Source organism: Ambystoma mexicanum, chromosome 2p, assembly GCF_040938575.1.
Source record: "Ambystoma mexicanum isolate Mex_15411 chromosome 2p, UKY_AmexF1_1, whole genome shotgun sequence".
Taxonomy (NCBI): Eukaryota; Metazoa; Chordata; class Amphibia; order Caudata; family Ambystomatidae; genus Ambystoma; species Ambystoma mexicanum.
This window is the reverse complement of record NC_090923.1, coordinates 1,159,584,702-1,159,597,755: the sequence shown is the minus strand read 5'-3', so window position 1 is coordinate 1,159,597,755 and position 13,054 is coordinate 1,159,584,702. Positions and strand designations below refer to the sequence as shown.

The following is a 13,054-nucleotide window of genomic DNA, read 5'->3' as shown; positions in this document are numbered from 1 at the left end:
TCCGACGTTCTCGTTCGGTTGATGTTATCGGGCTTCGGATACCGCCTATTTGCATGGGTTCGGGGGTGGTAGAAGAGACTTGACCGGACTGACTGGTGAACGTTGTTTCTGACCTTCTCTCGGATCGCCTTGCGTCGATCTGTAAAGCGAGATCCACCAGATCCGAAAACACTGAGGGAAGAGCAGGAACCACTGAAAGCGCATCCTTCATGGTGTTACATAAGCCACGGTAGAACACAATCGCCTTTTTCTCTTCCGGCCAAGAAGTCTCAGCGGCGAGTTGGTTATACCGCGCGATGTATTCTATCAGTGATAGTTTACCCTGTGTTAGGTCTAAAAGTTCCAGATCCCTTGATTGAGCCTTATAGCGTGTATCAAAGACTTTGGCCATTTCTGCTGTGAGAAGTTCAAAATCATACAAAGCGGGGTGATTGTTTTCCAACATAGGATTTGCCCAGGTGGCTGCTACCCCAGATAAATGTGACAGAAGAAATGCGGCCTTCGTGACTGAATCGGGGAAAGCCAAGGGTCTGCACAAAAAATGAAGCTTACATTGATTAATGAAAGTACGGTATTTCCGAGGATCCCCCTGGAAGCGTTCTGGGGCAGCAAGGGGAACAGGTGCTGGAAGCAACACAGGAGTGGGTGTAGGGGCTGGAACAGGGGCTGGCTTATCCGGGGGGAGAGTATCCCCGAATTCGGTATCTGGTGGCAATGGGTAACGTGTGCTTTGTAGGGCATCAAGCCAATTATGTATGGCGGACGTGGCGGCGGCCATGTCAGTCCTGAGGGAAGCCACTGCCTGGATCAAAGCGGTCACGGGGTCCCCGGTGGAGGGATTCATGCTCTGAACGACCAATAAGGCTTCACAGTCTGTTACACAGTTGATGGTCGTGCAGAGTATGGGCTATCCCTCTGTCCCCAAGTATCAAACTGACATCCACGATAACACCTGCCAGAATGAAATTTAGGGCCAAAGATGGTAGTCCGTGGTGTCAGGACGCGGGAACAACCGGAAGAACCCCTGGAGCGCTGCAAGTGAAAGTATATGGTTATGAAATGGTACAGTGTGCAGTTATCAAAGTATAAACATCTGAAACACTGAAATACCTGTAAGTGTTGACCCAGATAGGGGTTCTAGTGGCAAGTGGTCTGTGTAGCTGTGTAGAGCGTGAGAATAATTTCTGGCAGGCAACCACCTAAGGTAGGACCGAGGTCCCAATGAAACACGTGATCCGTAGGATATACTGGAGCAGTCCGAGGTCAAAAACAGGAGATCCAAGATTGAGGAGGGCTAAGCAAAAGCAGTCTGTAAGGCAGAGCGTAGGTCGGCAACAGTTGATCAAAGTTCCAAAACAAGTGATGGCAAGACACGAAGCAATCCGTTATGGGAAAACCAGTTCGGCAGCCGAATGTATCCAAAGTTCCAAAAGCAGACGAGGGCTAGACAAAGAGCAATCCGTAGTACAAGGCCGTGATCAAAGTGGGAGTCCTGAACAAAGCGATAGCGACACGTGATCCAAAAGAACAGCTGTGAAGCAACGCTTTCAGTAACTGGACTCCTTTTATCCGAGTTAAGGAAACACGTGACAACGGTCACGTGACGAAAGTTACTAAAACGTTGCCGTATTGCTAGACAACGAGTCACGTGATCCTTGCCGTGCTGTGTCGGACAGTCCTCCGTGGATGGTGTGATCTTTTGTGATGAAGGAGCCTCCAACTCACTTGCCATAAACGTGAAGGGCGATAAACTCCAGTTTTGTCAAGTATGGCATGTCGTGCCCTACAATGCGAAACCTGCTGAGGCAATAAGGTACCTCTATCGGGACGTGTGTTTTTGAGTGCTGCTTGGGATGAGAGTGTGGACGTGGAAAGGCGTGTCTTTTGTGCGGGGGGCGGTGTGACACTAGCACCGTTAGTAACGGAGCCAGTGCTTCCATGGCAACTGGGCCTACCGGGGCTGATGCGCCCAGCAGGTCAGAACTGCTGGGTTTATCTGCTCTTGCAGGCAGAGTTGTAGTCTGCTGGTCCGCAAAGGGTTCCGGTACGTTGCTACCGTTACCCTTGTTTCCAGACCGGCAGACTCGTAATGATGTCTAATAACTTAAAACATGGAAGCCAAAACCGCGGCACAAAACGTCTATCCAAGGAGCCCCTTTTTTCCCTTTCACAATTCCTTAATCTTCCCTACAATCACTCACCTTGTTTGCTTTCACCACTAACACCTCACTTAGCTATTCACTTTAATTATACTTCCAACTCTTACACAAAAGACAGCATATTATCAAAAACACAATGTCGGCCCAAATCCTCTTTTCCTCATTGATATATATATATATATCTCCTTCACTCACGTACAAAGGAATGCAATGTTTTTCACTACAAAACAGCTTTCTCTCTCTTTTCATCACTAGTACAGCATTTCCAGCTACAATGCTGTCTTTCCCTGACTACAGGAAGATACCCTTCACTACTTCGACTAACCAAGAAAAGTGAGTTGAGGGCTCCGTCCGCACAGTCAATACAGAATGAAGGGTGTAAAGGGTATACTCCAGAAAGTCCCATAATTTGTCATGGGCGCAACTCTATGAGAACGAACATGGCAAAAATGGCCTGTTCTATGGGACGGTACCCACTCTAGAGTCCGCAGCCACATTTTAGCTCACTGTACCTTTCACAGATGGGAAATATCCATTTGCATATCAGTCTTTGTCCCGCCCACATGGGCAGTCAAGCACTGAAACGCTATGGCAATTCCCTTCTGAAAAAGAGTGCCAACAGCAACCCCATACACGTGTTTCAGCCTCGATGGACATCATCAGTGAGGTGGAGCTGTGCCTCTCTGAGCACAGTGAGCAAGGGGTCCACGTCTGGATGACCCTATACTCCAGAAAGGTATCTATTGGTTGACTTACTATAAAGATGCCACCTCACCCCTAGGTGAGGGCTCCAGCCAACCAGACAAGCAAACTGAAGGGTATCAGGGCCAACATCACAATAGACGTGCTGGTGGGGATACCACCTCACACTGCTAAAATAATAAACTAGGTAAGAAATGTATAGAAAAAGACTTATGACATGAAACAGTTCATTCACTCCTCCAAAATACTCACCCCTTCAACCCACCTTACCTCGTCTAACTTCACACATACCACATACATGCTTACTTTACCCTCATCAATACCCCTAAATCAAAGAAAGCCCCTCTTACATGGAGCAGACAGGCCTTTAACTAATATGGCACCTGAGGACTGCTCCTTTTATCGGGCACGTAAGACTGGTCCAAGCAGAGAAGCGCTGCAGGTGAGTTGTGCAGACAGGAAACCCCCAACGTCTCAGAAAGCCTAGGGCTCACACAGGGACGCCAAATGTGTGGACGGACCTCGGATCACCTTAAGCCAAAGTAGGCCACCCTCTCAAGAAGCGAGTGCACATTTGTCCGCAATGCAAGTTTATTGTACAAATGGCCGAGAGGTGCTAGATGATGGCGTGGAGTCAAACTAACCCGAGTCTCCTCGAAACACAAGTTTACGTATTTTATATATTTTGCAACAGTAAAAACACTCCCACATTACAAATCATCCCCCCCAACACATGATTGGTCAAACCTACACAAAGAAATCCTATCTCCTTTAAATCCCACGCTCACATTGGACACATTTAACTACCATCCCCTTTCAAATCTTTGCATTAGCGCATATTTCCAGCACACTCCTTTTTGGGATCCTTCCGTGGAAGGTCATGACGTCGTCCCATAGCTACATATTCACACAACAAACGTAATTCATTACAAGTTCCAAATGGCCGGGGACATCTAATCCTGAACGTAATGCACATGGTATTTGCAAGGACACTCCCAACAACATGAGGAGGAAGAGTCGCAAACAAGTTCCCTTTGAAGTAGCAATACATATCTTATACACCCAGATTTGCGGGCTCCTTACTTCACACTAATCTATAGGACTACAAATTCAGCATGCATGGCCTCTGGGCACATCCTGAGAACCTGATCCTTTGCACCGGGTTTAATACTCAGTCCCAAACTGATTCTACCAGATGGCCGGACTTCCCTGGACAATGAATAACAGGCTCCCATGTACTTAAAAGATTGCATCTCCTCTCCACAATAGTACCGAGTCGTAAAAACCTGAGCCTGGCCGTAGCTGACATCTGATATTATCGCAGCTACCTGCTGCCTTTCCCCACCTTCAACCTTGTTCAACCAGTTTTCCCAGTCACAAAGAGTTCATTCTGTCACACCAGGCTTCTAGGCCTGCACAATCCCTAGCTATGAGAGAACTTGCGGCATACACATTTGTGTACTCACCATGTACTCCAACTGTCCCAAACCCATGTCCCTAAAGACCCCATGTATGTATGTCTGTGCATGCATGTTCAAGACTACTGCGTCCTCTCACAGTGGAAATCTCCTATCTCACGTGCACACATGAAGCTCCTCACTGCCCAACTCTAAGCGCTACGTGGCACACCACACACTTACATTGTGTTGATGATGATCCTTTATATGACTGTAAAGTACTCAGGACAATTACATAAAAGAAAAGAAATTATATACAAATCATAGCTCCATTGATCCAGTATAAAATACTAAATAAAAAAAAATCAGCATTATCCATACCTACCTGGCAAGCAAATGTTCTTACTATACACAAATAGACATAACATCCTCATGTAGTTCACATGGTGTAAACAAAACATGATCAAATGTAACTTCTTTTAACAGGCGGGCATCCACATCAAGTGTAACACAGATCGGGGTGAGACGTTTAGCTGGACTGTTGTTGCTCCTGGCAAAGAGCAGGGTGGCAATGGTGTGGGGGAGGGCTCAATGTCCTATAAAGAAATGCTGGGAAGAGAATATTCTTTATTGCAATGAGCTGGAGACTGAATATGGAATGACGGTTCATTCGTGTAAGCCTCAAGACATTTGGGGTCCTTATAGACGAGATCTAATTGCACAGGCTCGAGCAGCAGAAGTGAACGCAGAAGAAGAGGCTTGATGAAGATTGATGTTAAGTAGCGAGGGTCAGGGGGGATGTTGCTCCTGTGCATGTGGAGAGGGGAAGTACAAGTATTGACAACGAAGAGGGGGACTCACTGAACCACTGCTCTTTTTGTAATGTCCAATGTTAAAATTTTAAACAGTGTTAAAAAAAACTAAAATGCTGACAGTAGGCGTTTCCTCAGCCAAGCTCGATGTATCTACTTAGCGACAAAATGAAATACTACCAGATCGAAAGATTTTTTCAAACAAATTGATTTGCCGCTCAAAGTGCGGACATCGTGCAGTAAAAGCAGTGTTTTGAGATATTTAATCCTTACGTCTTTCAGCCCATCACAGATGAACAAAAAGTGTGTAATGTCTTCTCTTATTGCACCACAAACAATTGCTACCAGACAGATTTTTCCATTTGTCCATATGTGCCCGTACCCTCAAATAACCAGTTCTAAACTCAGAACACAGGTCCCAGGGCGTAATTTGGGGCAATCGTGTCCAAATAGGGTTCATACCCAAGTGAATGTTTGAAGAGCAAGTATTCCGTGCCCCGAGACAAAAACCAAACATGCGCCTTCCATGCTATTGGACCTCAAGATTGCCCAAGCCCTTTTCCATCTCTAATTTCGTAGATTTGGTAATCAGACTTGGGGTCAACCAATAACGAGAGAGAGACCTAGAGCTGCCAGGGATTTCTTAACATGGAGAAGCCCTGGGACTGACCGCCCACCTTCCATATTCATTACCTGCGTCAGTGCTTCTCGAAATGTATCTAGTGCAGCGTTCCCCCATTTTCTAAACCAATAGAAGGCAGGCCTCATAGCAAGCTCCTCATCCAATGGACACAAGTCGCATTCCATACGGACAGGAGCAGTCGGGGCACATTGGGGGAGTAACAAGACACTTTTAAAAAATGTATTTTCAATTGTATGAAGAATCTTAGCCCTAGACGAACCCCAAACGTCCGAACCGTATAGTGAAGCTGACTTAGCTTGCGCTTTAAAGACTTCAAGAACTGGACGAACTGCTCCACCACCTTGCATGAAGAAAAAAATGTTCAATGATCCACAGTGTTTGCCCAAGCCCCCAGTAACCTTATCTACTTGGAGAACCAACCCACCATTGAAGGCAAAACGAATCCTGAGGTAGTGATACCAGGAGACCGCCTCTAGCTTTATCCCTCCCACTTCGATGAACAACGGTTTGCTTGGTAAGATATTAGGGGGGAAAAACCATGGCCTTTGTCTCGCTGACATTCAATTCGAGGCCCAAATCAACACATTTCTTTTGGAAACATAACAAAGATGATCTCAAACAAGAAGGGGTGGCAGACAGATGAACGGCATCATCCGTGAAAAATAATGCTGGGAATCTATCATTCCCAAGCTGCGGAAAGTCAAAATGATTTAAGCACAGTTCCTCTATAATGGTGTTAATATAAATAGAGAATAAGAGGGGGGGGGCTAAAGGGCACCCCTGCCAAACACCTCTATCCACCGGTAATGGTAGGATTGTTTCGCCAGTTAAACTCAACACACTGTTGCCTAGTTGCCAGAATATAGCAATCGAATTGGTGTTAACAATCTCAGGGATATTATTGGCCACCAATATCTCCCAAAGTGACTTCCCCCTGGACACTGTCAAACGCAGTTCTTAAATCAACTCTCTGTACAATTTTGATCTAGACAAGTGAAGATGTTTCTGGACAATCAGATGGAGACGAAATTATTGTGTTTGTATTGCATCGGCAGATTAGACATCTTGCTGCACGCGTGTGAATCTAAAATGTATCAGTGTAAACACAAAGTAACACTAATAGTAACACTTAGCCCTTCCTTATTAACTAAGCTATATACATGCAAAATCGCAACATCATGTCAACATTGCAGTCCCCCCAGTCACCAATATGGTGCACGCAACGTGAACCCCTCAATTTCAATGGGTACTTTATCGACCACTCAAAGAATATCGGGGGCACCTACGCAAATCTTTTGATGGCCACACTAAAGCCCATACACTGGCCGACGCAGTCCGACAGATTCAGGTTTGACTGAAGGCACTGGCAAGAGGCCTCCTTCCACAATGTATGTGTGTATTTTGACAGAGAACAAGATGCATTAATGGCTTTTAATGCCATGCTTCCAGCAGATAATACTCTCTTTGCTAGTGCGTCATAGCTCTTATCGACCCTCTCCGGGGGGATGGTTGGATAAGCTGCGGCCTTTGAAGAAAGAAGTAGCCGCCTACATCACAAAACCCTGGTTTAGGGTGCCAGGAAAGAAAGTCAGGGTCCAAAGATCCCCGGGTCCGCGCTTAGAAACCTCTGGGTATTAAGCGCGTTATAAATTACCAATTAAAATAAATAAAATAAAAAGAAGGTGGTCTGCATTTCTTCACTAACTCCTTGCTCATAGCTGGGGTGGTATCAGGTTTTGCCAGTTTTCCCAATTTTTTTATTTTAGTGCTGTATGTAATGGCATCACAGGCTCATTAAGAGGGTCTCTATCCAACATGTCTGTACAGTCATCCTGTGTAATGTCCTTAGCAGGACGCCCCGAACCCAAATACTCAATCACCCAATTCATGACCGTTCTATAGGCCGCATTTGGTTGAGAATGGACATCTGGCGTATCAAATTCAACCTCAGGAGAAGTATCCGGACCACTGGCTTCCTACATACAAGTGGCTAGGTCGTCTAGATGGGATTAATCAGAGACCAATTCTTCTGGGAGTTCCAAAACATTCATACCCAAAGGGTATGACATTGTCTTCCTCCTCGTCTTCCTCAAAAATGGACCCAAAGGATTTGAAGAAATCGGTCTTCGACTTGAAGCTCAAAGTTGTGTCCGAGATAGAGGTTGAAAGGCCCTTTGACAAGGAAGTCCCAGAAGATTTTGGCTTTGATGCGGCCTCTGTGGTTGACACTACACGAGATGACATCCCTGAGGTCTTCAGACTCCAGCTTTTGGGTGTGGGTCAAAGCCGTACTTGATCCCCTAACGGTCTTGGAAGATGCGGTGGGGAAAAAGAGCCTTTTTCAGCTCTTTTGAGGAACCAGGAGGGTCCGCCTTACATAATACTTACATAATTTTCTCACTGAACTTCACCCATTTAGCCGCTGAAACAGTCTCATCTGGAAAAATAACTTACGCTTGTCAGGCGAGGAGTCAGAAGATGAGGAACGATGGTGTGGTTTCTTCGACTTCTTCCACCACAACAACGAAGAAGTGATGGTATCGCTCCTGGATCTTGCCCGTTTGGAATGTTTAGATTGGTTTTTGGGAATTTCTAGAGACTTTTCTAGAGACTTGTTTCCGGTGGAGCTTCTAGCTTTGAAAGATTTTCTCTTCAAAGGTGAGGAAGACAGACTTGGAAACCAACCGACCTAGAGTGAGCTTTGATCTTCTCTCCTTCAAGGCCTTGCTGGTCATCGATTGGCAGGAGCCACACTCACTCAATGACATTGTGTTCTTCGCCAAGGCATCAGAGACAAATTCTGTGCAGATCAGTGATTGGCATCTTTGAGTCACAGTCTGCACATCTCTTAAAGTCTGTTTTCCGGTTTGACATCGTGAAGATGTACCAAAAAGAATTACATTGTTAGACGAAAAGATTTGCTGAGGCGAGTCAAACCGTTCCAAGAGTGTGCTGTGCAGGCAGAAAAAAGGAACTGATGCAACGGTCGCAGTGCGTGCTGTTTATGCTATCATCGAAGTCACGTCCAGACGCGAGAATGGTAACCGTCGAGGGATATGAGTCAATGCCACACAGCGCCCTCTGCTGTCAAAATCTTTTTTCCGAAACTACAAAGCAGGATATGAATATATCAAAGATGAGGAATCTGTGGAAGGCAACAATCCATTAGAAATACAACTAAGGTTTCTGGACAACTACCACACATCAGACATAACACAGTTCAATGCAATACTGATAAAAGAGCTAAAGCAAGAGTAAAATATGTTAGAGTATTTATTATAGGCCATATAAAATTATCAGGCAAAACCAGTATACTGGAACTAAACTTCAAGAGTCCAAGCCTACTAGAAACCAATGTTCAAAAAAGTTAAGCAACCAGGTTTTGAATATTTTGGGGGAGTTTCATGAGTTTAGTCAAAATGATATCATAGGAAACAACAGGGTGAGTGAGGTAGATAGTGCCATTTGTAGTATGGCGATTACAAGTTTCCTGTTGTAAGGACGGCATGGCATCAAAGTAAGACATACACGCGATCACAGTTCAAGGGTGTTTATTAAACTGTAAAATGGGTGAAATAAAACATAAATCTAAGATGGGAGCAAGCTACGACCATCAATAATAATAATACAGTCCTAGTGGAGTTTAGTCAAATAAAAAGGGCCTATTCTAAAAGACCAATTGCCAATCCTTACTGCTTTGCTACAAAATAGTGTGGGATAATGTTCGCAAGAAAAGAAAGAACTGTTCACAAAAGAATAAGTCAATGTTATGGCCGGGGTCTCCCTTCCCCACGTTTTTAGCACTGGACAATGCAGGACTCTTGAGCACAGCACACTCCTGGGCTTCTGCGGCACAAAGTTACAGTTCCTTTTCTCAATATCAGGGTTTTCTGCAACAAGTCTCTTTCATGCAGAGTCTCTTGCTTCAGAGGGACTGTTGTGTCAAATAACAAAACAAAAGTTCCTTAATCTTCACGCTGGGTGATTACCCATCACCTTTGGATCCCCATCAGCTGGGCACCGATCCTTCTCTCAACGTTAGCCTCCCTCAGTCGGGCTCAGACCAACCACTCACTGTGGACATCAATCAGACGGGTTCAGACTTGTCATAACAATGTCACATTGTTTTACTGCTCACCCTGGTTCGCAGGCATCCCTCAGTCGGGTTCACACTTGCCTCATTTACACAGATCACTTTGCTTAGCTTCCTTCTCAGCATCCCTCAGTCGGGTACACATTTGCCTCCATGTGTCAAAGACTTTCAACTGTACAAGGGGTTTGGCTTGACCCGCCTATGACCACTTTGACGCCTTACGCCGGCCTCCCCCAGGCCCTCTTGGTACTTGTAGTTTCTATAACAACCGAAGATTTTCGACTATGCACAGTATTTAACATAACATGCTGCAGGACCACTTTGATTCCCTTATTCAACACATTCTCCTTGTTCAGAAGCAGGGCACTAGAGTCCTTTGAATGAGCACCCACGTGACGCCGGAACACTAACTCTGATGGCAATTTTATTCACAAAAGACCTCTGTACTTTAGTCTTCTTTATCATACGATGCTGCTGTTCGTAACCTTGAGCCCAACACGGGTCTATTATCAGCGCTTTCTCAGTGCCGAACTCTGTTGGTGTCTCTTGCCTCTGGAGTCAAGGACGGTACCACGATGGCAACCTCTTTTCCCCACCCTGGCTATCAGTGCGGGAGGGTCATGTACTGCTGACAACCTTCGCACCATTCGCCAGCTGCGATTCCCGGTCTTACGTTTTCCTTCTCAGAGGCTCCGTGGGTCTGGGTTGAAAAGGGCATGGGCAACTCCGTCCTTGTCGTCCTTTCAGGTCCGACTGCCATTTTCCTCCGTTTGAACTGCCTTCCTGGAATAGCTGCTTCCTCGTGCGTTTGGCCTTGCTCAGAGTGTGCTTTCGTGCTCCGCCTTTTATCCCAGTGGGGAAGTGAAAGGGAAGTCAAGTGTGTGCAGATATCAGCAATTGCCTGACTCTGCCTGACTCTTGTGCTGGGACATGTCAGGTATAAGACACTGGCGTAAGTCCCTTGTCTTTCACTTCAATCTGTCTGTGAGAAAGTGTTCATGCTAAGAAAGGGGGGGAGTTTCGAGATATCCAACTGGGTAGGATGGGGAAAAGGTGTTATAAGGAAGGGGATACCGCGTCTCACCCTTCAGTGTCCCACTTCCACTCCTCAAAGACCTCCCATCCAGGTGATCCTCTCGCACTGGTCCACCCCCAGGAACTTGATCCAATAGCTATGGCCATGTGCTGGCCACTTGGATGATAGATCCCTGAGGACTGGCGGCTGAGACACCTTGAGGTTTCTCACACCGTGTAGGGAAGAGGCAACAACTAATCTGTCAATGGAGACCCTAGACAGGATTCCCATACCCGCCAAAGATAGGGAAAGAGTACATGCATGAAAGAACTTTACGTACAATAAACAAGAATGCGGATCAAGGGGACACGAAAAAAGTATGCTCACCCAGCCCTCCAACTGCAATCAGGACTGGTATTGACTAGGTAATCTTAGGCTATTTGGGGCAACTGTTGTACCATTCATTGCCGCATTCAGTGTCCATGAGTCACAGGTGCAGTGGTGTCTTGACAACTATGAAACAGCTGGTTCGGATCTCCATCAGCGACCGCACAGTACTGAAGACCACCAAGCTGGACTTAGGATAACAATTAAAAAGGAGCCCTCTGCTTTCGATCCCAAAATGATGGAGGACCACCAGGATGCTGCAGTCGAGATAAGCAGTCAGTGTGAACCAGCAAATGGTTGATGGGCACAAGGATGAAAATCAAAGGGCTCCGGGCTCCACTACGTCACAATTTGCTCCCTTCACTCTCGTTCCTGCCACTTGGGGGCCTGATTTGGGGTTTATTCCCAGTTGGACTTTCCTTCCGAACCTTAGGAGACAGTGCTGTTGTGATTTGGAAGTTCGAAATCCATATTTTCCATGTCACTTCCCTTATGGATCCATTCCAGGTTTTCGGCAGTCATTATTTCATTTATTGATTTATATTGCGCGAAAGCCTGCAGGCAGCGGGGTGCAAGCACACAAACACAAATTACAAACATATAGTTCAACGGGATTACGTTGCTTAATCAAAACACTGTTTCCCAGAATGCCTGGCCTACTGCTCCATCTCGACCCTTGCAGGACAAGGTTGGGTTGAGGATAATGAGCACCTGCGGCTGGCAGGTGCTATCAAAAACCACACCTGAGGTGTGTTTCTTAGCCAGCTTAAAAGTCTTAGTTTATTCAGTCTAGAACTGGTCATTGTTGCAGTGTTTCTGTTTGTGACCGGTCCCTTGTTCTTATGCTTAGTATCTAGCATGCCCGCAACGAACCCGCAACCTCGGGGTACATTTCTTGTCCCGCTATGGCATAATTTCCTCGGGTTCAGCCAAAAGTTCATGGCCACGTGCATTTCCAAATTCATATAAAGAGTCCCACTACCGGAGTTCGGCATCTCGCAACGGTTGTTTGCCACGTTGCTCCGGACTCGTGCATCCTGGTGCCCAACTATTGTTCTATTCTCATAAGTATTCAGGTTGATTTATTAGGTTAGAGTAGGGGAGGCACCCAGGATCATTCACAGAGGTTCCATGACACCCAGGAGTGTCAATCAGAAGATAAGAGGAAGGGGAAGTGAGAGGGGGGCGAAATACTGTTTAAATGATTGTTGTGCGACAGGTTAGTATCCTTTATTACATACTCTTCCTTTTTTGTATTACTGTAGCTCATGTGTTCTCCTTGCCACCAGTTCCAGAGGGGGTGTGTCCAGTAGCACTCCTGTCTGGGGGGGTGGGGGGTGATCAGGCCACACAGATTGTTCCTAAGTCTGTTGGGCTTGTTCCATTGGGGAGGTGGAACGTCCTAAAGCTTCTGAGAGCCAGGTCATCGCCAAGAGAGATCTGACAGATTGCAAGACCTTTTTCTCTCTCCTGAGACATGGACTCTGTGCTAAAAGAACAAGCAACAGCTGTACAAAAGCTGCAGGCTGAGGTGTCCACCTCACGCCAGGAAAACGTAGTGCTATTTCAGTCTATGACGGCCCTCGAGTACACAGTAGACCAAATGGCGAAGAAGGCAGACCCTCCAGGGGTCACTTGGGGTGCTGGGAGCGGAACCTCCTCTGTTAGGACGGATAACAGACTCATCTTGGCTCCTGCCACGTTACCAACCTGGGGGCGGAGGGGGTCCTAGGTGTTCCTTCCCCTTCTATGCCTCCGAAATACAGGGGTGATCCACAGGAGTTTAAATCCTTTATGACGCTATGCTGTATCCATTACTTGAACCAGCCCCAAATATACGCATCAG

The 13,054-nt window shown here is 46.2% G+C and overlaps 1 protein-coding gene across 8 annotated transcripts in view; it reads right to left on the bottom strand.

Annotated features, from left to right (window-relative positions):
* The window catches only part of IKBKG (inhibitor of nuclear factor kappa B kinase regulatory subunit gamma), a 1,113,418-nt gene that overhangs the window by 559,715 nt on the left and 540,649 nt on the right, over positions 1–13,054 (bottom strand). The window lies entirely within an intron of this gene.